Below are 27,626 nucleotides of genomic sequence, written 5' to 3'. Positions count from 1 at the left end.
GAATAATGGCCTGCACATAGCCCTGCAAAATGAATAATGTCCCCCACATAGCCCTGCAAAATGAATAATGGCCTCCACAGAGCCCTGAAAAATGTATAATAGCCCCCACATAGCCCTGCAAAATAAATAATGGCACCCACATAGCCCTGCAAAATGAATAATGGCCCCCACAGAGCCCTGAAAAATAAATAATGGCCCCTACATAGCCCTGCAAAATGTATAATAGCCCCTATGTTGCCTTTCAAAAAATGTAAAGGCCCCCACATAGCCCTGCAAACTGTATAGTAGCCCCCACAGAGCCCAGTAGGTGGTATAAGGACCAGTTGATTTGGCAACAAAACCAAAAGTCTTGCGCTAAAAACTAAATAGAAAGATGAATCTCATATTTCAGCATGATAGTTTCCATAAGCATATCTCCAAATTAATAAAAAATGGCTTCACCAGAACAAGATCGGAGTTGTAGAATGGCCCAGCCAGACCCCAGATCTGAATCCGATTAAAAATCTGTGGGTGACCTGAAGAGGGCGCTGTACTCAGGAGATGCCCTCACAATATCACAGATTTGGAGCATTAATGCAAAGAATTGTGGAGGAAGATTGCCAATTCTAGATGTGCCATGCTGATAGACAACTACCCAAAAAGACGTAACACAATCATAAATTCAAAGTGTAATTCAATGAAGTGTTTGTTTAAGGGTTTGTATATTTCTTCAACCACATTATTTTAATTTTTTTTTTCCATCCAAAAAGATTTCAGCTTCTTTGCCAGTGGATTTGTGCAGATTACAGATCACCTTAAAAGTAAAAAAAAGTTCTAAAATGATTCTCCTTGCCATGATTTTTTTAACGTGATAAAAACCTGGCATTTTAACACCCGGTGTGTAGACTTTTTATATCCACTATAAGTCTTATTTTACCTTATTTAATCTAAATAATTTTAGTTCTATAAACATAAGAGAAAAGAGACTGCAATCTGTTCATGGTAGTTTATTTCATGCCGGTGCCCTGCTGTTGATTTGATTGCCGGTTATGAAGTTCTGAACTTCTTCTGTTCAACTACCCCAGTGGACTTGATCAGGAGTAAAGTGGTCATCGGTGACAGCAGTAACGGCTTGTTCTTGATTCCGATACATCCGTCTTCTGTTATGACAACAACGGTGCGGTGTCTACGTCTATGACCTAGGAGAAGCCAATGTATAAATATAAAGTTGCCCATTGCCACAAACTACATGTATAGCATTATAATGGAAGTTATACTGTTTAGCGTAGGTTCAATAACATTTACCCATTTTATGGTGTTTGCGAGTCCTTCTTCTGGGACAGGATCGTCTGCCATTCATGTGAGACGCCATGAAGTCTTGATGGTACAAGGCGGGTTGCTGATAACTTGTGGGCTGCTAGTAGAATGTGCTACACTCTGAGGCTTTTATGACACCTAGAACGCTCTCTCATTGTCTAGTTCTGTAGCTGTGAGGTCACTCGTATGATGTAACAATGTTGGCTAGGACTGGTTGGCTGCTCTGTTTCTGAATATGGTGGTGGGCATGGTTCTTTAACAGAATTGCTGAAGTAAAAAGATTAACTATATATATATATATATATACATATATATATATACACTGCTCAAAAAATAAAGGGAACACATCCTAGATATCACTGAATGTCAAATTCCAGTTGCAAATCTTTATTCATTACATATGTAATGCATTGATAGCAATGAAACATAAAAATGATTATTGTAAATTAAAATTAATATCCCATGAAGTGTGATTGACTAGGAGTTACATTGTGTTGCTTAAGTGTTCCCTTTATTTTTTTCAGCAGTACATATATATATATATATACATATACATATATATATATATATAGTGCCTTGCTGTAAAATTTAAAAAAAACAATACATTACATTCAGCTTCACAATTGTGTTCCACTTGTTGATTCTTCACCAAAAATTTACATTTGGTATCTTTATGTTTGAAGCATAATATGTGGGAAAAGGTTGAAAAGTTCCAGGGGGCCGAATACTTTCGCAAGGCACTATATATATATATATATATAAAACTAAAACTTTGATTTAACTTTTTATTCGTAAGTAGTGTTGAGCTTTCCGATACCGCAAGTATCGGCCGATACTTGCTGTATCGGAATTCCGATACAGACATCCGATATTTTTTTAATATCGGGCATCGGAATCGGAAGTTCCCAGTTGATTGACAGCCGAAATTACGTTATCATGATGCACGGTGTGTGTCTTTCCTATACACCAGAGATTCCCAATCTGTGGTGCAGGAGCCAGTTGTGGACCCATGATGTGTGGCTCACGGCAGTTGGCCATTTCGGTGCATTAGCACATGGTCTAGCAAATAACTATGAAGAGCAGGTCTGCAGATGGTGACTTTTATGTGTAGCCCTGCACAGAAGAGCATATACAGATGCACATGTACTGGCTTTTGGGGTGAGGAGATAAATTAAATATGGAGATAGGATGATGCTGCTAGTCAGAGGAGGTGCTTGAAGTTGGATGTCACAGTGTGGTGGGCAAGCTTGATGCAAGAATCAGGGCCGCCATCATGGCATAACTGCCCTTTCTGCTGTATGGGGCCTGTGAGCAGAAGGAAAGAGGGGGGTCCCGGACCCAGTCCAGGCCCCATCCTTGTGCTTCTGCTCACTGGGCCCTAGAGCATAATAAAAGTGCTGTGCACCAGTGCGTGACGCGGCCATCAAAACTAAATGGTTGCGCAGCAACAGCTCCCTCCACCTTTTCTGGGATGTCTGGTTACAGTGTGTATGCGATGACATCATCGCATACGTGCCGGCATGTAAGCGAGCCACTTGTTTTCAACAGGACACCAGAAGCATAGTTGCGCCTGCAAGGGATCGTGAGAGGTAAGTATGAAAACCTTTTTTTTTTGTAATAAAATGATGTATTTAGGGTGTGGGACAGGGAACATTGAATGATTATGTATTGAGGTGGGGGAGCGCAAATGATGATGAATTGGAGGTAGGTGAGCGCAAATGATGAATTTAGGGTGGCTGGTGGGGATCAACAAATGATGATACCAGAGTACTGATATAGTCTTTTTGAAGCCTAGCGTCTTCAGTGCTTTTTTCTCTATCAGTCTGTTGGCTCTTGTTTTTGAGAGGGTTTTGGCGGATTGCAGACAGCAGCTTTCCTATTCTGTCCTGTTTAAGTTAGCTTGGGCCCCATCATTTGCTCAGCCTATCTTTCTGTGTGAGTGATTTTCCATCTCGCTTCACCGTCATTATATGTTGGGGGCTGCCTATTACTTTGGGGTCTGCTCTGGGGCAGTTTAGATTTCCCTTTTCTGTCTTTAGGCTATTTAGTTCTCCGGCTGTGATCGAGGGGTCTAGGGCACCGTAGGAACCCCCCACGGCTACTGCTAGTTGTTGTTGTTAGCTTCAGGGGTCTGCAATCCGATAGCTGCCAACTTCTCTGGGTTTCTGGACTTAGCTATTATGTCTGTTTTTTGCCTCCTACGGTGACTCATTCATAACAGCTGAGGATGCAGGAGTGTGACAGGTAATGAATTGGGGAAAGAGTACAGGTGTTTATTAATTTATATATTTATTTGGTGGGGAAAGGTGGCTATTTATAGTCTGTTGCAGCACGATGGTGGATTACAATTTATTTTTTTGAATGGTGGGTTCCGTAATAACTAATTACATATTAGTGGTGGGTGGACGTCTGTATTCAGCTGCACAGTGTAGAAGCTGGGCGAATGTGCTCTGGAAGCGGTGCTCTAGATAACTGTGTGTTATTTCTGCAGAGCAAGAGTCCTTGCTGGAAGAAGTGATGGTGGTCTGCGCTGGAAGAAGAAGAAAAGCGAAGATGATGGACTTCAACTAGAGATGTCACTGGTGAGTCAGTGTATTACCTGTACACTGACACTATACACTTTATACTATTTACAGAACTCCCATGTATAATGTTACTGGTGAGTCATTGCATTACTTGTACACTATATAAAGAGTTCCTGTGTATAATGTCACGGGTGATCAATGTATTACCTGTATACTATATATTGAGTTCCTGTGTATAATGTCACTGGGGAGCACTGTGTAACCTGTACACTGACACTATATACAAAGTTCCTGTATATGTCACTGGTGATCGCTGTATTTCAAATAGTGTATTGGCCACCACATAGCCCTGCAAACTGGATAATGGTCCCTACATAGCCCTACAAAATGGATAATGGCATCCACATAGCCCTGCAAAATGAATAATGTCCCCCACATAGCCCTGCAAAATGAATAATGTCTCCCATCTAGCCCTGCAAAATGAATAATGTCCCCCACATAGCCCTGCAAAATGAATAATGGCCTCCAGAGAGCCCTGAAAAATGTATAATAGCCCCTATGTTGCCTTTCAAAAAGTGTAATGGCCCCCACATAGCCCTGCAAACTGTATAGTAGCCCCCACAGAGCCCAGAGATGGTATAAGGACCCCAACACAGCCCTGCAATCAATTTTTGGCCCACACACAGATCTCCAAACAGTGTAATGGCCTCCAGTGAATAAAAAAAAACCTAAACGTACTTAGCTCTCCTCGTTCCCCCGCTGCTCCAGTCTCTGCAGCGCGTGTACTGAAGCTCTCCTCTTGGATGTCAGAGATCAAATGCACAGGGAGAATGATGGAAGATGGAGCTGATGGCTTCCTCTGCCATAATTACTTTCATTCATCTGTATCAACATTCAGGATGCTGATAAAGTTAAATGTGCAATGCTAGGTGAGGGAGGACCAACTCACCGGCCCCATAGCAGCCACATGATCTGGTCTGATACACCACTGCTTTGGGACTGTTTTTCAGCAACTGTATCTGGGTCTTTAGTCAAAGAAGAGGGAATTATGAACAGTTCCAAATATCAGTTGATTTGGCAACAAAACCAAACGTCTTGCGCTAAAAAGCTAAATAGAAAGATGAATCTCATATTTCAGCATGATAGTTTCCATAAGCATATCTCCAAATTAACAAAAAATGGCTTCACCAGAACAAGATCGGAGTTGTAGAATGGCCCATGGTATTCTTTTCAACTATGATAGCAATAAATTACAAAGAACATGCAGTAGTTGCCTTAATCCAACGATTAATCAAAGTCTCATCACCGAGGTCAAATGTAGGAAACACATTAATTCGCAGACCCCTAGGCACAATTTTCTGAGAAATATACTTTTCCAGTGTGATCTTAGTCCACCAGATTTTGGGCTGTGCCAACATGAGAAAGGCCTTTTCCTTTTCTAATTTTGATAGATCTAGAAAATTTGACATTAGGGCTCATATCACTTGCTCCTCAAGAGGGGTGATTTATTATGCCGAGTGCCCTTGTGGCAAAGTCTATATAGGCATGACCACACGTGAGCTTAAGGTGAGGGTGCGCGAGCATTGTTTGGATATAGATAAGGCAAAAGTAACCAAGGATGAGACTTCTTTAAGGACCTTACCTAGGCACTTTAGGAAACATCATGGTTGTAATTCCAATCTGCTAATTATCAAAGGTATTGATTTAGTGGATTTGGGTTTTAGAGGAGGAGATCTACAAAATAGGCTTGCAAAAAGAGAATGCCAATGGATTTTCAGGCTTGGGATACGAGCACCTCAGGGCCTAAACGAAAGCTTTGGGTTCAATGCCTTTCTTTGATAGCAGTTATGAAGTTAGTAGTAGGTTGGGGGGGTTCGTATATTTGTTTTATTCTTGATTTTAACATATGTTTTTTAATTTTTTTCAGTATTCTATTCTGAGTGCATACCCTGATTTTTTCCACTAGCAGCCGCCAAGAGAGCACCCTAGTCCATTTTCGGATGAAGATTTGGCTTGAAAAGGGACTCGTCTACTCCACCTGTACTGATGTCTTAAGGACAAGATCAATGAATTGTCTGAAATTTATTGGGATAATATATTATATCTGTTTTTATGTCCCATTGAGAATAATTGTTGTAATATATATTTAAAATGTTCATAGGGACTCCATTTTATATTGATTGGGACCTAGGGTTGGTAATTGGTCCTTTTTCCCTATTGTAATGTGTTTATCATATATTATAGGGGAATGGGGGATTCGGTGATTCATATTTACCCATGTTTGGGGTCGCATGTCGTCTATTTTTTGGGGGAGGGTCATATGAGAATTTTGGCTATTTGACGCTAAGTCACAAGAATTTATATAAAAAAATTTTCATATATAAAAAAATTTTCATTAGAAAAATCCATGGCATGCGGCTAAATACAAATACAAATTAATGGGGCGGGGCCTAGCTCTTGATGTGAGAAGTCGGGTGGCTGTGCTTCTCTGCCACTGTTAGCCTCAATTATCCTGCACAGAGCCCGAACCAGCTAATTCCTTTACCAGGATCAGATGTCTGAAGGTCCCAGGAGTCAGGGGCGAGCTTCTGCCAGACTCAGAGAGACAGACATGGGCCGTAAAAGGCAGAAAGATGCCGGAGCCTGCAGCAGTGCCTCAGTCCAAGATGGTGCTGAGAGAGAGGAGGAGGCAGGAAGAAGAAACACAGCCTATGCACAGAGGCTGGAAGTCTCAGCCCAGCTGAACAGGTATGTGAGGGACATGGAGACAGATGAAGAAGGAAATGGAGGGAGTGAGAAGCACAGAGATGAGGAGGAAGCCGATGAGGAGATGCCTGTGCTGAATGCAGAGCTGGTGCAGGAGGAAGAGGGGGATGGTGACACAGTGCAGTCAGCTGAAAGTGCAGATGTAGCAGAGCCCACCCTGCGGGATGTATTCCAGGCTGTCTTATACTGCAAGACTGCTTTAACTGCTCTGACAAAACAGGTGAATTGCCTGAAAGAAGAAATGGGAGGCATAAAAACATCTATGCAGAAAGTTACAGCCAGATTAACTGAGGTGGAGGACAGAGTTGGTGTAACAGAAGATCACTTAACCTCAGTGCAAAAGACACAACAGCAGCACACTCAGAGGATCACGGTAGTAGCCAATAAAAATGATGACCTGGAAAACCGGTCACGTAGGAACAATTTGCGCATTGTGGGCATCCCTGAGAGAGCTGAGGGTGCTGACCCCACAGCCTTTATTGAAACCTGGCTGCTGGACAAGTTTGGTGCTGATAACTTGTCGAGAGTGTTTGCGGTGGAGCGTGCCCATCGCGTACCCATGAGACCCCCAGTGCCGGGAGATGGACCTCGCACGATGCTAGCCAGAATCCTGAATTGCAGAGACAGGGACACTATCTTACGAAAGGCTGGAAAGTTGACAGATCTTTTCCTGGAGGGCAAACGAATCGAAATATACCCGGATTACTCAGCCGAGGTGCAAAGGTTGCGACTGCGGTATGGCGAAGTGAAGAAACAGCTCCGCTCTTTGCATTTGAAATACTCTACAATTTATCCTGCTAAATTAAGAGTGGAAGCTTTTGGAAAGGTCATTTTTTTCCCGTCACCGGTTGAGGCTGCCTCATGGTTGGAGCGCAACCGGAGCAAATTGAGAGAAGATAATGGTAATATGACCACATGATCCTGCTAGACTGATCACTGGACAGGGTTGTGGCGCTGCTTTACTCTGCGAAACAGGAGCGCAGAGGAGGGGGAGAACTCCCCACTGGGATCTACGTATTATGGTTAATTGTTTAACTAATGGTTCGGGACTACGCATACTGTTGACAATATGGCGGGGAGGCTGCCGGTGATGGAGGGGGACACGACGCATGTTGAAGTGCGGAATACTGAGAAGTTGCTCAGGTTCTTTGTGCTCCCACTCTCATGTTGGGGAGAGAGTGACAACTGCAAAAGGGGGAGGGTGGGGGGAGGGGAAGTGGACTACATTGGGACTACAATGTAATGATGTTACTTGATGATGATGGATTGTTCTTTCTAATGCACAATGAGTAACCGTACTGTTCGGATGTTAAGTTGGAATGTACGTGGTATATCTGATAAGGTTAAGAGGGCGGCTGTTCTGAATCATATCAGATCCTGTGAACCTATGATCGCGTGCTTGCAGGAGACACATCTCACTAGAGACACTATGCACTGGTTGTCAAGAGCCTGGATGCTAAAGACATATCATTCTACTTATTCCTCGTACTCCAGAGGGGTGTCGGTCCTAATACACAAAAACACACATTATGAAGAGCTGGAAGTGCATGTAGACAGTGAAGGGCAGTATGTATGGATTGCTTGCAGATTGTTCGGACACCAAATTATTTTAGTGGCTTTATATATCCCTCCACCTTACTCTAAAAAGAAACTACAAGCAGTACGGGAACTGACGGGCAGATGGGGGGAGACTCCGTTGTTGATTATGGGAGATGTTAACAACACTATGAATGATTATTGGGATAAAGTACGACCGGCAGGTACGGAAGCTGGACAGGACAGGATGACTGCCTTTGGCAAGTATGTAGGGGAACTTGGGCTGGTAGATCTGTGGAGAGTACGAAATGAGGGTAAGAGGACTTTTTCATGTCATTCGGCAACACATGGAACACTGTCGAGGATAGACCTGGCTTTGGGGGATACCGCTATGGACGGGATGGTGGGGGAGGTGGAATACTTACAGAGGACTCTCTCGGATCATGGTCCTATGGTGGTCACGCTTCTGGTGAGATCTGCTCAGGGTCAGAGGGGAGGTTGGCGTCTTCACCCGACGTGGCTTAAAGTGGTGGACATGGGTGGCATAACCAAAGAGCTAGAGCACTTCTTTCAAATAAACGAGGGGAGTGCTGAGGCCGCAACAGTATGGGATGCCATGAAGGCGTTTATGAGGGGACTTTTTATAAGTGAGATTGCGAGGTGTAAGACCAAAACTAAATTGGCAGATCAAATAAAGGATGACCTGACAAGAGCGGAGGCAGACATGATTTTGGCGCCAACGAGTGAAGCTCACAATAGACTAAAATTGGCTCAGGAGGCAGTTGATAAACTGCACATGATGCAAGCTGAGAGGAAAAGGGCATTTCAGCAAGCCCAATTCTTTGAAGGAGAGAGAGTGGGTCACTTGTTGGCGGTGATATCTGCGGCACAGAGGGAGTCTTCCAGGGTGTATAAACTGAGAGATCAAACAGGGGCGACACTGACAGACACAAAGGACATACTGGAGGTCTTCAAGGCATATTACATGGCACTGTACACTTCGAGAGCACGGGACACAGAGGGGGATGTGGAGAATTTTTTGGAAGGCATTTCACTACCTAAATTGTCTGAGGAAGATAGGTTGAGGTTGGAAATACCTGTGAGTGTGGAGGAGGTGGAATGTGCAATACTGTCTATGCCCAATAACAAATCACCGGGAGCTGATGGTTTACCTGGGGAGGTGTACAGGGAGTTAGTGGAACTGCTGGCTCCGAAATTGAAATCTGTGTTTGATGAGGCTTTAGTGACGGGGGCACTGCCGAGATCAATGGAGGAAGCGGTGATAGTGGTTCTGCCGAAGGAGGGAAAAGATCCCATGGATGCGGAGTCGTACAGGCCCATTTCGTTGTTGACAACGGATGTCAAAATACTCGCTAAGATCCTGGCCACCCGGCTCACCGGGGTTGCGCATACCATTATACACGAGGACCAGTCGGGCTTTATGCCTAACCGCTCCACGGCTGTTAACTTAAGAAGATTATTTCTTAATATGCAACTGCCTGCTGATAATGGTGGCAGGAGAATAGTGATGTCATTGGACGCTAGGAAAGCATTTGATAGCGTGGAATGGCAATACTTATGGAAAATCATGGAACTGATGGGATTCGGCCCCGCGTTCATGGCCTGGGTGAAGTTATTGTACTCATCCCCAAAGGCGGTAGTTAAGGTGAATGGAGAACAGTCCGGGATGTTTGACTTGCATAGGGGCACAAGGCAGGGGTGTCCGCTGTCCCCGCTATTGTTCGCGGTGGCAGTGGAGCCCCTGGCGGCCAAGATCAGAGCTGAGAGGGGAGTGGTCGGATTTAAATTTGGGAAGCTGGAAGAAAAAATATCATTGTATGCCGACGACATTCTGTTGTTTTTGGAAAGTGCAGGAGAGACACTGGGGTGCGCGATGGATGTAATTAAACAATTTGGGAGCATTTCGGGACTGGAGATAAATTGGCACAAGTCTTATGTCATGGCTGTGGATAGAGCAATAGAAGCGGAGGAGATAGATGAGAGGGGGAAACAACTCCAGCTAGTTTCACAGTTTAGATACCTTGGGATATGGGTGGCTCTTCCACTGTCCCGATTCACGAGTCTGAATTTGGTTCCTCTGCTAGAGAAATTTAAAGGGAAAATAGGTGCATGGTGCAAATTGGCTTTAACGGTAACGGGTAGAACTAACCTGATTAAGATGGTCCTTATGCCACAACTAATGTACGTTTTGCACAATTCGCTGATATGGTTACCAAAAAAACGGTTTCGGGGCATTGATTCTATCTTCAGATCCTTGATATGGGGCAAGAAGCAGGCACGGATTAAATTTGGCACTCTGCAAAAAGGAAAGGAAGAGGGAGGACTGGCCGCACCAAGTCCATGGGTCTATTTCTTGGCAGTACAGGGTCAGCATGTCAGGGGATGGAGAGAGCTCGATTGTGGAGGAGCAGTTCACCGGGTGCTGGTACATGTGACGGGGAGACGCCCACTTGTCCAGGGTCTAGAGGATGGTACCTTTAAGAAACTGGGAGCACCATATCCTACCATAGGCATGATTCAGAAGGTATGGGATACCATTAAAAGGATCAGAGGGGTGGATGAGCTGACTAGGTACTCACCGGTGTGGGACAATGAGCATCTGCCGGAACTTAATAAGCTGCGACAAATGGGCAATTGGAAGGCGAAAGGAGTGAGATATGTGTGCCAGCTGCAGAGTGGAACAGACCTGAAGACCTTTGAGACATTGAGAGAGGAATGTGATTTGCCTTCGGTATGGGGGTTTCAATACTATATGCTTCGACATGCTTGGAGGGCACAGTGTAGATTGGGAGCCATGACGGTTCAGGGCGACATTGTACTAGACTTTGTGTGTATGAAGGGAGGGACGAGGGGAGTTACATCGAGCATATATCATGATCTACTACACTCCTATCTGGGGGACAATCACCTCACTGCAAAGAGTAAATGGGAAAGGGAGGTGGGTACCCTCACAACAGAACAATGGGAGGCTATTCTTGAATATGTCCCGAAGATCTCTCTAAGCGAGCAGGCTCGGCTCTCCCAATTATATATAATACATAGAACATACAAAACACCGCTGGTCCTATTCAAGGCGGGCTTGAGGGGAGACTCTAGCTGCCCTAGATGTGGCACAGACCAGGCCGGACTGTTACATATGTTATGGTCGTGTCCGCGGCTGGTGGCATACTGGCTGGTCGTTATCAACAAAATTGAGAGAGCTTATGCATGTACGCTCGACAGGAATCCGGTGCTGTGTGTTTTGGGGGAGGTGGATGGGATACCTGTCTCAGAACATTACAAAGTGGCAATAGCGAGGTTGCTGTATGTGGCACGCAAACTAATAGCACGAAAATGGAAGGATTCGGAACCCCCCACTAGGAGGGAATTTATTGCTCAGACACGTACGGTAATGCATTTAGAGGAAAGCATTTACAGGCGAAGGCATGGTGAAAGAATTTTCGAAAAAATATGGTCCGCCTGGATGGCGGTGATATGATTGCTAAGACTCTCAAGTATACCCGGCATAAGGAGTATTGGGGGAGGGCTTTGATTGTATTATTACAAGATATGTGAATAGTTACATGTATATTGATATCCACTGTTTATTGTTTAAAATCTTTTGAAAACTAAATAAAAATAACTGGTTTAAAAAACAAATACAAATTAACAGGGTGGGTCACCATATAAATAAATACAATGTACTTAATGTTTTTCCTGTATATTGGGTTTCATGAAATTTGTTATTATGCGCCATGCGGGTGGATTTATTTAAAGCATCTTATGATGTTTCCCTATATTAGATCCCATTGTTAATGATTCCTATTATGAGGTATGTGTTATATATACTTTCATTTAGAAATTCGTTTCATTAAGAAAATCCTTTCATTTGATCCCATTGTTAATGATTCTTATTATGAGGTATGTGTTATATATACTTTCATTAAGAAACTCCTTTAGCTTGAGGAATCGGGTGGTTAAACTGAGGCGGTGCGCATGTTGGGATTTTGAGCTGTTTTGAGGAATATGCGGCGTGTCAATAGTGTTTCCATTACAACTGGGACATTACTAGTTCCTGGCTGTTTATGGACCACATGACCGCTGGGTGTTTTTCCCATTGGGTGACGTGTCTCAAGGAATCCTGAGCATGCGCCGACTATGCCTTGCTTAGATAGACATAATTCTCTTGAATGGGATTATTAAGTACGCAGGCGCAACGGTCTGGTTTGATTACATATGGAATAGGACCTATCCGGTGTGGACCACATGACTGGTGTTGGCACTCTTATTGGCTGCGGTGAGTCACGCTGCCAGACTTAGGCTGAGCACAGGACCTTCATACACGCAGGCGCAGTAGGCTCTGGTAGTAACAAACTTATGTGAGCTGGCTTCTGACTTGTAGGCGCGCAGGCGCGGTATGCACTTAAAGAGCGGTATATATGTTTTTAATCAGGTGCCACTTGTCAATATTGACCAATCATGGGAAATTAATTTATATTTAAGTGGGTTCGGGCCTTGCCTGGACACGCCTCCTTGATGAAGCATAGCGAAACGCGCGTCGGGGCATGAGGGACGTTCCAGGAATTACTTTCAGCTCATGGTATGCTATACACCTTACTGCATGGTTTTCGGTTATGCTGGGTTTAGGGTGGGCATTTTACTGTGGCAATTAGGAGGGTGTAGCACCCCCATATAGCGGGACATGTCTTAGGATAGTCAGCTATTGTTTATGAAAGACAGTAAAATTGCGCTAATCCATTCCAGCGATACTTAATACATGTGAATGCATTTCTACAATAAAATGTTCTGCAAAGTGTTGCTTCTATGATCGGATTTGTCTCTCTCCATGGTCTAGCACCTTCTTTTTAATTTTTCTGTTGCATTGTCAATAAATAAAAATGAATTTTAATGTGCCATTGTGTGGGGCCTTTGCTGATTTCAGTAATTTAGGTCACCACGGAAGGTATTCATAGCTCAGTATTACTGCAAACAATTACATGACAGGATTCCTATATATCTATATACAATAAGTGTCCTTCTGTCTACTGGGATTCAGCATTCTTATATAGAGCAGGCTAAATCCAAGTCAGCTAAAGGACCTGGTCCCTCCGCCAACTAGGAACTAGCCAGAGGGACCAGGTCCTTTAGCCGACTTGGATTTAGCCACAACCATATCTGTATGTACTGGGCAGATCATGTCTGGGGGGGCCACCGGTGCAGATCAGCATCGAGTATTCCGCAGAGAAGCAGGTGCAGTAGGTGGGGCTGGATGGCTCGGAGACGTACGTGCAGCTGGTGTCTATGTCACAGAACCTGGCCCGTCTGGCGCAGAGAATAGACTTCGGCCAGGACTCTGATGAAGAGGGGATCGGAGATGGACTCCTTCCCCGGGAGAACGACTGGGGGGAGCAGCCAGAGGAGGAGGAAGGTGAGTGCGCTGAGATCAGCCGATGTGATCGGGCAGGTGACTCCCTCCCAGTGGTTTAACTACAAAGTTAAGGGCCCCGGTGCGAACTTTCAAATGGGGCTCCCCCATGCCAAAATACATACGCGTCTCCGCTCCGTACCCCTCGCACGCGCGCATCTCCGCTCCGTACCCCTCGCAGGCGCGCGTCTCCGCTCCGTACCCCTCGCAGGCGCGCATCTCCCCTCCGTACCCCTCGCACGCGCGCGTCTGCGCTCTGCAATATATTGTGTATATAGCGACCTCCAATGATCAGGATCGCGCCACTTACATGCCTCTGTCCGTCATTGACAGCGGTGCCTACACTGTGTGCAGTGGCCTCCGCTCCTAAGCCTGATCCATGTACCAGCTCAATACGTGCACGGTGGATGACAGGAAGGGGTTAAATCGGTGGGCTCCATTGTAAGTGACTGCATATTTAGCTGCAGCATCTTCCCAGCAGATGAGCGGCTGCCCCCGATCTCAGAATCCATGGGTGTTTTTTCTTGAACCCATCACCTCATTCATTCTGCCCAAACCACTTGGCGCAGATCCCCGCAGCACGGTCGGAGCCGGGTGAATTCATTCATCTCTGACCGGCTCCAGTGTTTCAGGCAAAATATAGTGATCAGATCGGGTGGAGGCCTATAGGCAGAGAGCAGTACTGGTCCAGCTGATGGGCAGGTGTCTCGCTATAGAAGAGGCCTGCTAATAACGGACTAGAGCAATGAGGGAAGAAGCCGGACCCTTTCATAAGTGATATGTTCCCTGAAATGCTGGAGATTTTCAGAGATATACCCGGGTACAATTGTGCAGCCCGGCTCTGAGTTACACTGCCCGCATTTTGGGCAACATGAATCAGGTGAGAGGTTCCCTTTTCAGTGGTCGCTGTTATTGCTACAAATGATATAAATAGCTGTACAGGTGACTATAGAAAAACAAGGTAGTAAATCTGCTGCTTTCTCCACTGCTGAGCCACTTCTTCCCCTGCATACTGAACTCACCACCCACTCTAGGGAAAGAAAAACTGCTTACATGTTTCTTGGGTGTAATAGGACGGAGTGTCAGCTCACTGAGGGATGCGATTACAGCTGCTCATTAATAAAGGAGTTGTGTCACCGTTGATCTTCTTTATCATACCGCTCCCACACGTCCCAGATTTCTGCTTGATCGACAGTTTGGACAAGCGGTAACGTCGGCCTCTTACGCTATTGCAGCGTATTGGTATCACACGTTAATGAATCACATTAGTTCCGTTGTATTCGTGTGATCTGGATGAAATGGTTAACTGTGATTTCTGCTGCGCTAATTATGGCCGTCCTTCCCCTGTCAGGTCTGGTCAGATTCCAGCCATCGCTCTGGCCGTGAGTGTTATGACTGAGTAACCGTAGGAGGCAAAAACAGAATTACTAGCTAAGTCCAGAAACCCAGAGAAGTTGGCAGCTATCGGATTGCAGACCCCTGAATCTAACAACAACAACTAGCAGTAGCCGTGGGGGGTTCCTACGGTGCCCTAGACCCCTCGATCACAGCCGGAGGGCTAAATAGCCTAAAGGCAGAAAAGGGAAATCTAAACTGCCCCAGAGCAGACCCCAAAGCAGAAGGCAGCCCCCAACATATAATGACGGTGAAGCGAGATGGAAAAACACTTACACAGACAGAAAGATAGGCTGAGCAAATGTTGGGGCCCAAGCTAACTAAATAGAATAGGATAGGACAGCTGCTGTCTGCAATCCGCCAAAACCCTTTCAAAAAACAAGCCAACGGACTGATAGGAAAAAAACCCTGAAGACGCTAGGCTTCAAAAGACTATATCAGTGCTCTGGAAATATCTGAAGACAGAGCAAAAAGGAATTCAGCTCACCCAGCAGGGAGAGGCAGAAATCCAGACCAACAAGGCAAAACAAAACAAAACCACAAATGCAAAAAGTAGAGCAGAAAAACTTAGCTTTCAGAAAAGCAGGAATCAGACTGGTCTCCAAGAATCCCAGAGAGGAATAACCCGCAAGGCAGACGGGCGGCGGCTGACTTATATCCAGTCAGCGATCCCAGGCAGCCAGTCATCATGATTCTGCTCAGGTGCTTTGTAATCAGCTTCACTACCTTCCTTCACCAGAAGAGGGATTTCATCAGACCTCAATGGTGAAGGGGAAAACGAACTCACAACACGTGGGACTCTGTGCGAAACCATCTTCGAGGCTCACTGACGAGATGTGTGTATGTACGATGTGCTGACCGTGGTGAAAGACGAGAGGTACGTGCACCTGGATCCTGTGTCTCAGGAGTCCCTGACCCAACGCCCCAGGGGCCACTGTAGTGGTCAATAGGCTTATTCTGTGTCTGCCTGCATGGAACAGAGACCCCTACGTGCACCCCCCCCAGGAAGAACGTGCGTCAGGGTCTCTGCTCCCCGCTCTCCAGGCCACTTTACAGGTGATCTATTATTGATGCCTATTTTGCACATCAGCCTCTAGAGGGCGTCTACCTCACACTTGCCTTTATTCTGCTCACAGTGAATGCATTTGCATTTTCTATCCATGGTAAACTCTCTTTAATACACTGGGTAATTCCCCCTTATATTTATTCTTGCACATCTGATGTTGTATGCGGTAATTCCTGAAGAAGGGGTCTTTGGAATCCTGACACACGTTGAATAAACCACTGTATAATTTTACCGATCCTTTGGAACTTTATTGTCATGGCAGCGCGGTTTTAATCCACATCTTCTACCTAGTACATTATTTAATAGGGTCGGTGACCGGTCTGTGGATCTGCAGCAGCCAACATCTTTGCAGGCCTGTATTCAGCACCATCAGGTGAGCAGTTTTCTTGGCGCCTCCTTCACCTGTTTTGTGGGAAAAGACTCTATTTGCGCTTTGTGTCTCCCCCTCTTTCATCAATCATTTGCTCCTGATATTCAGCCATTGTGCCTCCCCAGCTTCCCCCACACGAGGTGTGGCGGCCCCCTTGGACACACCCGCGTTCCTCCTCTCACTCCCTTTCCTCGTGCACTCTGGTTTAGCTCTGTCCCCGAGGCTCCGCACAGCAGACGCGATGTAGTGATGTCTTCTGCGGAGTCTCCCAGGGTCAGAGGTGACCCGTGGGAGGCGCTTTTCCCAGGTGTGAACTAGCCCATTCAAGTGGCTCAATCAGTGAGAGCTCGTGGATGACATTTATGTAGCATATTTTTGATGTGTAGAAAAACTGTACCCCACCGTTTGGCGTAAAGGGACCCTTTTGTTCCCTATGGAGCTGCCAGAAAAAACGGAGTGCAGTTTTCATTGGTCCGTCAAGGTACTTAATGGGGCGGCGCTCAAGCATTTGCACCGCTGTCCCATTGTGCAGGGGTTAAATTCCAAACACATACTGATAGGGAGTTTAGATTGTGAGCCCCTTCGGGGACAGAGACGATAATGTCTGTAAAGCGCTGTGGAATTACTGGCGCTATATAAGTGAGTAAAATAAATAAAAGTGCTCCTTGTGCCTATCCATGTGGGACTCGGTGGTCGAACGCGCCACAATCTGTAAGATATCATCTGTTCAGAAGACTGGTGAAATCGTATCTTCACTAGACTCTGTTTAATGTTAGATAGGCTCCCATCGATCGGCTGTTTGAAACTGCTGCAGGATGTGGATGATGCGGAGCAGCGCTGCTCCTATCATTGAGTGATGGCCGATCTCCGGTGCTGCAGGTCACCTCCTACTGAAGTGAATGTATCTGAGGTTCTTGGTCACAGTGTAGGGAGCTGTGCCGCTCCAGCTCTGCAAAGTGTGTACCAGCAACACTACTGATGATCCACGCTGAGGATATAGTATATGTCGTAATTGAGTGATTATCTTCTCTTTTCAGAGTCAGCCCGGTTTAGTGTTGGTTTCTAAGCGGAAATCCCTCCTGGGCGCTGCCCAGATCCTACTGAGAGGGGGTGAGCGTCTGTCTAAGTCTGTGGCGGAGAACAAGAGGCAGCGCGACTTTAACTCCGAGCTGCTGAGATGACGCCAGCACTGGAAGCTGAGGAAGCTGGGGGATAAGATCCTGGGGGACCTGAGCTACAGGAGCGCAGGTAGGAAGCTTTCATATTGCATCGTCCTATATGGGGAAAGCCATATTGGTTTTCACATTGCTTTCCTACAAATGGGTGAAAATAGTTGTCCAATTCATAGAACATGAGAGCAGTCTGTGATTGGGACAAAGTGAGTCCAAGAGCTGGAGTGTAACCAAATCCCTCATACCTGATGGACTGAAAGAGCAAAAGCCGCGCAGCCACGAGTTTATGTGCAGAGATGATTGGGAAAAGGGGGAACAGGACTGCATGCAGCACGTTTTGTACTGCATAACCTGTCTGACTCCATTACAGGGTCTGATGTAAAGCTGCCCATACACTTAGATGGGGGTCCGCTGAACTCCTCTGTACAACCTAATGCTCCACCTAAACAATTGTGCACATGTTTTAGTAGGGCTAGTGGAGGATCACATGTGGCAGTGACTGATCCCCCAAGAAAAGAACATGCTCGAGCACAGAAATCCAACCTGTCCGGTCCCTCTATCTCCCAAACATTGTTTTTTGCGTGAGAGTTAGGAGGCCTCCATATACATTACATGGGCTACAGGTTCCCATCGCTTTACTCCATTGCATGTCACTTACGTCAATGCTAGTAAATGTTGCACATAAAGTGATCACATATAGTTGATGGATGTCAGACCTCTGTCCCCCCTTGATAACATGCCATCCCTGTATAATCTGGACTGCCCCTGTATCCGCCGGGCGTCAGGTAGAATCGGGTCTCTCTGGTCCTGTTCTGACGTCTCCACTTTTTCCCATCGTTATAGGGTCGCTCTTTCCTCACCAGGGCACATTTGAAGTCATAAAGAACACGGATATCGACTTGGATAAGAAAATCCCTGAAGATTACTGCCCGCTAGATGTGCAGATCCCCAGCGATCTGGAGGGATCGGCTTATCTGAAGGTGTGACCTTTCTCTTTTTATCATAGTTAGTTATTATTAGCAGCCGGTCAGCGCAGAATACGTAGGCGTGTAGGAAATTATTCAGTATAAATTATTTGGGTTCTTTTTGTTTTTTTTCATTAAAATCCCTGGTGTTTTTCTGTATAGGAGGAGTCCAGTGGGCGGTCCTACTAATGGTTAAAGGCTATCTATGCATGCATGAAGGGAAGACTGTCAATCACTAGTAGGACCACCCATTGGACTCGTATACACAAATCACCAGGGATTTCAATGAATAAAATACAAGTTATACTGAAAATGATCACACAGAAGTTAATCAATCCGATCAGCTCCTCCTGCCTGCAGATCGGAGACCATTTCTAATAGGACAGGATTCCAATGTCCTAAACTACCCCCCCTTCATGTCAGGCAGATGGTGGTCCAGTAAGCTAAGGGACTTCCTTACTGTCCTCCCCCACTGACTTTGACTGTCATAGCCGGGGACCCTGCAGAGAAGACAGAGGCCATTTCTAACACCTTCTGCCTTCTGTATTTCGGGCTGAGTGCGCACAATGCAGTGAATGGAAGCAGTGGCAGTGCTGACGCTTCTGTAGGACCCGGTGGTCAGATGATCGCCGGGGATCTGCCTGACGCAGCAGAGCTGAGGGGCCTTGTAGGTTGGCATTGTCAGTGATTTGGGGCACAGCAGGAGGCCTCCCCCTCCACCTTTTTGTGGGTGTTTTATCTTTTTTTTCCCCTCTGCGATGACATGAGCTTTATCTTGTAACCTATTGATAAATCGGAGAACTGCATTTGTTTGGTTGCAGGTTTCCATTCAGAAGCAGTCGTCAGATATCGGTGACCTCGGTACGGTGAATCTGTTCAGAAGGACCTTGCCCAAAGCCAAGCCCGGAAAGTTTTGTAGAACGGCTTCTGCTCCATAGAGTTGGAATTGGGGATCTGTAAAAGTGAGACACTGGCTCTCCAGGGATTGCATGACATTACGCAGTCCCCAATCAGCGTTGGCTTCTTTCTCCTCTCCTACGGCTATAGTTGACATCTGGAGGAAGTCAGAGCTGCGGCAGATCTGTCACTTCCTCCAAATGTCTTGATTTATCACATTTGTCACATACTCCCAGGGAGAGCCATTGCCGACAGCATTGGAATGGCAACAGCACCGGAGAGGAGTATGAGTGTTATTATTTTACGCAGGGCAAACACAGGGATTGAGAAGGGGTTGACCAAGTAGCGGCTAACCCCTTTATATGGTTAAAGTGCAGCCATCTGAGCGAGCACTAGCTGCTGCAGTGACAGGCAGACTCCAGTTCCTTAACACATCAGACGTCTGCAGCAGGATCAGCTCCTGAGCCCGCTTCATAGTATCCTCAACAACCTATAACGAAAATCTACCTCTCAAGTCGTTAAGGGGTTAATGATACATTGCGATCATTGTAGGAAACCCGCTGATCATCCATGTGTGTGCTCACCTGCGTCTCAGGAATATGTGTTTTGCCTGTTTGATGATCTTCTCCAGGAGGCCTTCGCTCTGCTGCAGGGCATATCATTCTTGTCACACACCTGCAGTCCTGCGAGTCGCATCCGCTTGTGACCGAATGGAGCGCTGGCTGGATGGGGCATGACGAGGTTACTTATTGTCTGCTTGTGGAGCTGAGCAGATAAAGGGGAGATAGGAGACGTCAGCCCTGAATTCTGTGCTAGGAGTAGTAACTTGAGGGTCCTCCCCATCCCCCCTGATGTCTCACCTCTCTCATGAGCTGGTGCAGGTTGTGCTCCAGGACGTACAGGTGATCTTCTGGGTTTACCTTATCGGAAGACGACTTCTGAGGCTTCTTGTCATTTGTGGAGTGACAGAATGAGATGGAAAGCTGGAGGCCTGAGGGATTACAAAAACAATAAAAATAATATTATATATAAAATAATAAATTACTACGATAATATTCTAAAAACAGATCAACTGTACAAAAGGGAGCTTTCTTCCCTTAGGAACCGACTACAAACAAACCTTGTGTGTGATCCCTGCAATGTGACTACTTGTGGCTCCCAGTCTTCCCACCGTTTCCCCAGCAGTCACAGCAGGTTTGTTGGGGAAATGGAGGGAATAAATCCTGAGCGCTGGGAGGTTTCTCCAGTGCCAGGAGCAGCAGCCACGTGACTGCAAGTATGTGATTTGCATATATGGAGTCACATGCTGACTAGACATGTGTGGCCTCGCTCAATGTAAGTTTATGGAGAGAGGCTGGACACGTCTAGTCTGAATGTGGCTGTAAGTATGGAAATTGCACAATTTTAGTCAAATGACGGCCACTGGAAAATTCTCACAGTGTGCAGTTGTTAGGGGCTTGCGGAACACACCGAACAATAAAGATGGTAAAAGGTACGTTCGCAGCCCGGGGTCCACCGTGCAGAGATGTTACCTGCTGCTCGGTAATGGCGGTATAACAGATGAACACACGCGGGTTAATATCACCCGGTGTGTACAGAGGTGGACTCTGTTGCTTCACAGAGTCTCGCTAACGCGGAACATAAACGCTGAAGCCTGTTAACGCACACAGACCTCTGCAAAGTGAGCGCTGGAGTGCAGTCACAGGACTCTGCCCCAAAGACACAGGGTTAGAGTCCCTCTAGACCCACCAATCTCGGCGCCACAACTGAGGCGCCAAGGAGAGACTACGCTAATAGACTTAGCGCACTACTAGCGTGTAGCACCGCTCTGGCAGACACCACTAACCACCCTACCTAGGGCCTGGAAAGCGCATGAATTGCACACGGCGCTGCAGCTGGCAGTAGCTGCTAATTAGAAGCAGTATACACGTGCCTAGTGCTGGATGGCACGGTCTGGCGCTAGTTAACTCAAAATCCCTACCACATACACAACCAAAGGGATGGAATATATAACGAGTCAGTCACCAGAAACATGCATCCATCATCACCCACACAAGAACATAATTCTATACTAGCGCATGGCCGGGCGGCCATGCAAGGCTTTTATAGTTGCAGCCTTCCAGGACCTTCCTAGTAGTCCAATCGGAGCAGCAACAGGACCTGAGCACATGATCTCCGACCTGCAAAGAGAGGTCGTCCCACAGGCATGATCAGTGGACCGAAAGAAGGACTTAGTCCCAGGAGCTGCTGGACCAGGGGTGGCAGCAGCAACCAAACCGACAGTGCTAGCCTGAGCAAGACGCCGGGATCGACGCCTCTGCTGAGCAGCCTCCTCTGCGGCCGGGGAAGAATGGGAGACCACAGAAGGCAAGGCTCGGGATTCCTCCTGTGCAGAGGGAGAAACCCGACGCCTAACAGCAGTGCATGCAATGTGACTGCATACTTGTAGCTTAAGGCAGGGTGACCCCTTTAAAAGGCTAAACATCTCCAATCACTGCTGTCAGAAGCAGGCGTTGGCTGTGTAATAAATCTAGAATCCCTACTGGAGGTGGGGCGCCCTCGCATCACACCCAGGGCAGCGGGGTACTCGGTGCCGGGCCGGTGTCAGGGGGGATGTGTCACAGCAGCTGCGATCTGGTCCGTGGCCCTGGGCGCCCAATGTCAGTGGCGGTGATGTTAGAGGTGTTAGAGTTTATTAGAATAGTTTGTGACGCCACCCGTGGTGTTTGGCAAGTATGATGTTGAGCCAATGCTGCGTGCAAATCCACTGGGACTGATGGTGTGGTGCAGCAAATATGGTGTAGCTCCCCACAGGTGGTGCTGTAGTCCCAGGGCAGTGTAGCTGCAATGGATGAGGAGAGGCGCAGAATGGTGTGGATGCTGGTACCCAGGTGTAGCGGTGCGGGAATAACTGGAGGACACCAGAGTATGCGGTTCCAAAGCTTTACTCACTGTTTGCAGTTCACACACACACACACCTGCCTCCATACTGTGTTCTCCAGGTCAGGGCTCCAGGCAGGATAGGATTCTCCCCTCCACACTGCGCCAACATGTACCTTACTGAACGACTCCTCCAATGCGCCTTTAGGTGCGAAGCACTCCAGTACTTAGTTACCCTGGAATGCCTCTCTCTAGGTGTTCCTAGTCTTTACTCGTATGACAGACAGCTGTAGCCTCTATCGGGGACTCCTCTCAGAGTCCTGGCTCACAAATCGGTTGCTGTTGTGTCCCAAGTCTATGGTGGGAGTAAGGCGTTAGCGGCTCACTACTCCTCCGGTGTCTGTTGCCGGATATAAAGATCCAATCAACCTCGGGGACCGGGCCCTGGCCTTTGCGCTTTCTGGACTGGAAGGGTTCTCTCTCTTGCTCAACCAGCTTCCCACCGTCCTTCGTTCCGATCTGTTCTCTCTCTCTTATGGAATCTGTAGTCTTCAGTCTACGTCTCTTTCTCCTTCTCTTCCTTCCTTGAGGAGCTCGTTCCACTAAGACCAGTCCTCAGCCTCTCCTTACTGACTGCCTTCCTCCGCCTTGAGCTCCTCTCAGGCTGACCTGCTGTCAGTCTGCTCTCTTCCTCAGACCCTCGTCTGGTTCCTTCTCCTCCGGGACTCACCCCAGACTAACCGGAAATCCTACACTTTCACTCTCATTTGTGTCATCTAACTCCACCCGCCTCCCAGCACATCTCGTGTTACGAAGCAGGGTTCCACGAGGGGTGCTCTGCTAACCCCCAGCCTGAAGCTGTTAGGTGGCCCCACTGAACTATCCTGTGTGTGGGGTGCAGGTGTGGAGTGTGGTCAGGAGTTCCCACCTTACCTGGATGGTGGGGCACTACACCTTAGGAGAAGGTGCAGTACCTCTGTGGCGACTGAAGCCTCAGGGGCGCCACAGAGGTAGCCACCTTTTCTATCAATGTCTGCCATCTCAGGGTCCTGGCTGGGTAGGTGAGGAGCCTTTATCTGGTGTGGTGGGACGATTACCAGTACCCCAGTGAGCTGCATACAAAGCCCCGCACACACAGAGGCCGTGTGCAGCGCCAGAGAACGGCCCGAGCTCAGCGCACGATGGATGTGCGCAGCACAAAGGCAACCAAGGAAACGGCACAGTGTGCAGCTCTCCGGCTGAGCCTCTTTACGCTGAGGAGCCCGAATGTTCCCGGCTGCAGAAACTATCACAGCTCTATCGATGCGTACAAAGAGCAGCCTGCGGGGGGCGCCGCAGCTACAGCAACAACCGTCTCGTTAACACGGAAAAGTGGATCTGTTAAGGACATTGTATCGCGCTCCTGGAGACGCTTTGTTACTGCGTTTAATGACCGCAGCGCGGCAGACACACGAGGCGTTTCACAGGCGCCGCCACCGAGGCCTCCACTGCGTCACCTTTTATCTGTTGGATTTTCCTTACAGGAGCACAAAGAAAGCTCATTTATAACAGCGGAAAACGGGAACAAAGAGCAGAGGAGCACGAGACGCTGCGAAACGGCACACTTAACCCCTGCACTGCCACTCCGCTGCCGTCCGGACACAAGCCATGATGCAAGGGAAGGGTTACAACCAAATAATGGGAGGAAGGGTTACTAATCAATAATGGGGGAGGGGTAACTAATAAATCACAGCTGGGTGCAAAAGGCCCCAAAAATAAAGAAATTATTTACTTAAACTAATTAGTCTCCAAAACGTTGCATTTTTCCAATCAATGTGACGACAGGAGACGATTTCTGAGGCTCGATTTGCATTTCTCACCTTTCTGGAGTACATATAGCTAATTGATTTACAAGGGATTCTCCACAACATACTGGGAAATTAAAAATGGGCCAATGTGAGCCGCAATTATATAGAACAAGAAGGAACAGCAGATACTCGCCTATTTGACCCCCATTGCTCCTCTGCCTGTGTCCCTGCAGCCAATCAGCAGCCAGGATCTTCCCATTCCATTAGTAGCCACTGATTGGCTGCAGCGGTCATGTGACACCCTCTGCCGAAAGAGGAGGTGCAAATACAGGTGAGGGGGGGGCACAAGCTGCAGTGTGTTCACCAAAGCTGCCATGACGCCACATCAGTAGGAGAGACCCAGTCGCCCCACAGCAACAATGGCCGCCACACAGCATGGGAACCAAGAGACCAAAGCTGCCACGACACTGTGCCAACAGGGGGAGCGACCCAGGGGTCTTACAGCAACCACGCTGCCAGGAAAACCCCCAAAGCTATGGCTCATGCCATCCACAGTCACAGCAACAATGGTCGTAATAGAGACAACACCCGAAAATTGGGAGGGACAGACTGCACCAACAAGTGTAGAAATAGGCGCTGCCCCTGCTGGCGCGGAGTGGTGGTGCAGGCGGTGATCGCACATTGCTATGCCGGACCCCCAGAGACTCATCATGACGAGCCTTCATGGTCAGTTCTGCTCCGCCGCAGTCGGTCAGTGAATAATGTTTCCATCTGTGGTCGGGGTCTTTTTTTTTCTATGGATAAAGCGCATTCTATTTTTATAGGATCTGAACACTAGATTCCTGCCCCACATGCATGCTGACTGTTTCTACCTCCGCACTATAAGGCTGTATCGGCATCACATGCATGCATTAGAGATTCACAGGAAGCATCGCTGGAACAGCAGAAAACGGTCGGGAGATATGACCCTAAATATAGGGGGAAAAGAACTTGCTGAATGCAGGGAGCCCAGTCTATGGGACTGCTGGCGAGAGCCAACCTCTGCCCACAGCGATCTCCAACTGCCCCATAGACAATGAATGGGGCTGTGCACTAGTGATGAGCGAACGCACTCAGATAACGTCTTACCCGAGCATGCTGGGGCATTATCCGAGGACTGTGGAGTGCCCGCATATTATGCTCGAGTCCCCGCTGCTGCACGATCTGCGGCTGTTACAACGCCTGAACACATGCGGGGATTGCCTGTTTGTTAGGGAGTCCCCACACATGCGGAGGCTGTCTAACAGCAGCAAATCACGCAGCAGCGGGGACTCGAACATAATATACGAGCACTACACAGTAATAGGATAACGCCCCAGCATGTTCGGATAAGATGGTGTCCGAGTACGTTCACTCATCACTGCTGTGCACACAATCCAGATGGGAGAAAGCAGAACCCAAGTTCTCAAAATTGGTGCAGGTCACAGCAATCCGCAAGTTATGACTTCTCCATTACACCAGAGCCCCCAAGATCTCCCCTTCTACCTGTTGAGATCCCCCACGCCTCTTCTGATTAGTAGACCTGGCGTGCCACCATGCGTGCGTCGTGCTGCACAGTGATGCTGGCATGCCGTAGGAGGATCATAGAATCGTAGAGTTGGAAGGGACCTCCTGGGCCATCTGGTCCAACCCCCTGCTCAAAGCAGGATTCGCTAAATCATCCCAGTCAGATGTCTGTCCAGCCTCTGTTTGATGACTTCCATTGAAGGAGAACTCACCACTTCTCGTGGCAGTCTGTTCCACTCATTGATCACTCTGTCAAAAAGTTTTTTCTAATATCTAATCTGTGTCTCTTCCCATTCAGTTTCATCCCATTGCTTCTAGTCTTTCCTTGTGCAAATGAGAATAAAGTTGATCCTTCTACAATGTGACAGCCCTTTAGATATTTGTAGACAGCTATTAAGTCTCCTCTCAGTCTTCTCTTTTGCAAACTAAACATTCCCAAATCCTGCAACCTTTCCTCATAAGACAGGGTTTGCAGACCGTCACCATTCTGGTCGCTCTTTTCTGAACTTGCTCCAGTTTGTTGATGTCTTTTTTAAAATGTGGTGCCCAAAACTGGACACAATATTCCAGATGAGGTCTGACCAAAGAGGAGTAGAGGGCAATAATGACTTCACGTGATCTAGACTGTATGCTTCTGTTAATACATCCTAGAATTGCATTTGCCTTTTTTGCTGCTGCATCACACTGTTGACTCATATTCAGTCTGTGATCTATTAGTGTACCCAAGTCTTTTTCACATGTGCTGTTGCTTAGGCCTATTCCTCCCATTCTGTATATGCTTTTTTCATTTTTATTGCCCAGATTTAGTACTTTGCATTTTTCCCTATTAAAAACCATTCTGTTAGTTGCTGCCCACTTCTCCAGTTTATTTTTATCTTTTTGAATCCTCTCTCTCTCTTCTCTAGTATTAGCTATCCCTCCTAGCTTTGTGTCATCAGCAAATTTAATCAGTTTACCCTCAATTCCTAAATCTAAATCGTTGATAAAGATGTTGAACAATACAGGGCCCAGGACAGAGCCCTGTGGTACCCCACTTGAGACATTCTTCCAACTGGACGTGCAGCCATTTACGACCACTCTTTGGGTCCGATCACTAAGCCAGTTATGAGTCCACCTAACAGTTGCCTTGTCTATTCCATACTTAGTCATTTTTTCAATAAGGATTGTATGAGAGACTTTGTCAAATGCTTTGCTGAAGTCAAGATATACTATATCTACAGCATTTCCTTGATCCACCCAATCAGTGATACCGTCATAGAAGGAAATTAAGTTAGTCTGACATGACTTATTAGTTACAAACCCATGCTGACTCTGTTTAATCACTTCATTCTTATCCAGGTACTGACAAACATGTTGTTTAATAATTTGTTCAAAGATCTTTCCTGGTATAGAAGTCAGACTCACCGGCCTATAGTTGCCTGGATCCACCTTCTTCCCCTTTTTGAAGATAGGAACAACATTTGCTCTTCTCCAGTCTTCTGGGACTTCTCCTGTTCTCCAAGAATTTTCAAAGATTATGGAGAGGGGTTCAAAAATTTCTTCTGCTGTCTCCTTCAGTACTCTGGGGTGTAATTCATCTGGAGCTGGAGACTTGAATTCATTTAGGTTAGCTAAAGCCCCCGTTACACACTGCGATACTGCTAGCAATATCGCTGTAAAGTCACCGATTTTGTGACGTTGCAGCGATATTGCTAGCGATATCGCTGCATGTGATACTTACCTCCGACCGGCTCCCCCGCTGGTTATCGCTGATCACGCGAGAAGCTCCTGGACCATTCCTCGTTGGTCACTTCCTGCGGAGCTTCCTGCTGTGACGACGAGCGACGCGTGGAGCCGGGTGAGAGGACGCAGGATCGCCGCGTCTGACAGGTAAGTAGCGATCCCCATCCCCAGCGATGTCGCTGGTGAGATCTGCCTGTGTGGCAGCTCACTAGCGACCACCTAGCGATACACCAGCGATCCTGACTGCGTCATATCGCTGGTCAGGATCGCTGGTGCATC

At 47.1% G+C, this 27,626-nt stretch overlaps 2 long non-coding RNA genes across 2 annotated transcripts; one reads left to right on the top strand and one right to left on the bottom strand.

Annotated features, from left to right (window-relative positions):
* Window positions 1-971: 971 nt before the first annotated feature.
* Window positions 972-20,401, bottom strand: LOC141069366 (uncharacterized). Its single transcript, XR_012226561.1, has 3 exons — window positions 20,274-20,401; window positions 19,998-20,178; window positions 972-1,178 (listed from the first exon to the last, which is right to left on the bottom strand). It is a non-coding gene; the product is annotated as an uncharacterized lncRNA (long non-coding RNA).
* On the top strand, window positions 17,515-19,418 carry LOC141069365 (uncharacterized). Its single transcript, XR_012226560.1, has 3 exons — window positions 17,515-17,627; window positions 18,395-18,531; window positions 19,338-19,418. It is a non-coding gene; the product is annotated as an uncharacterized lncRNA (long non-coding RNA).
* Window positions 20,402-27,626: the final 7,225 nt, after the last annotated feature.

Source organism: Dendrobates tinctorius, unplaced genomic scaffold (assembly GCF_039654945.1).
Source record: "Dendrobates tinctorius isolate UK_male_01 unplaced genomic scaffold, ASM3965494v1 ptg000259l, whole genome shotgun sequence".
Taxonomy (NCBI): domain Eukaryota; kingdom Metazoa; phylum Chordata; class Amphibia; order Anura; family Dendrobatidae; genus Dendrobates; species Dendrobates tinctorius.
This window is presented reverse-complemented; position numbering and strand designations above follow the sequence as displayed.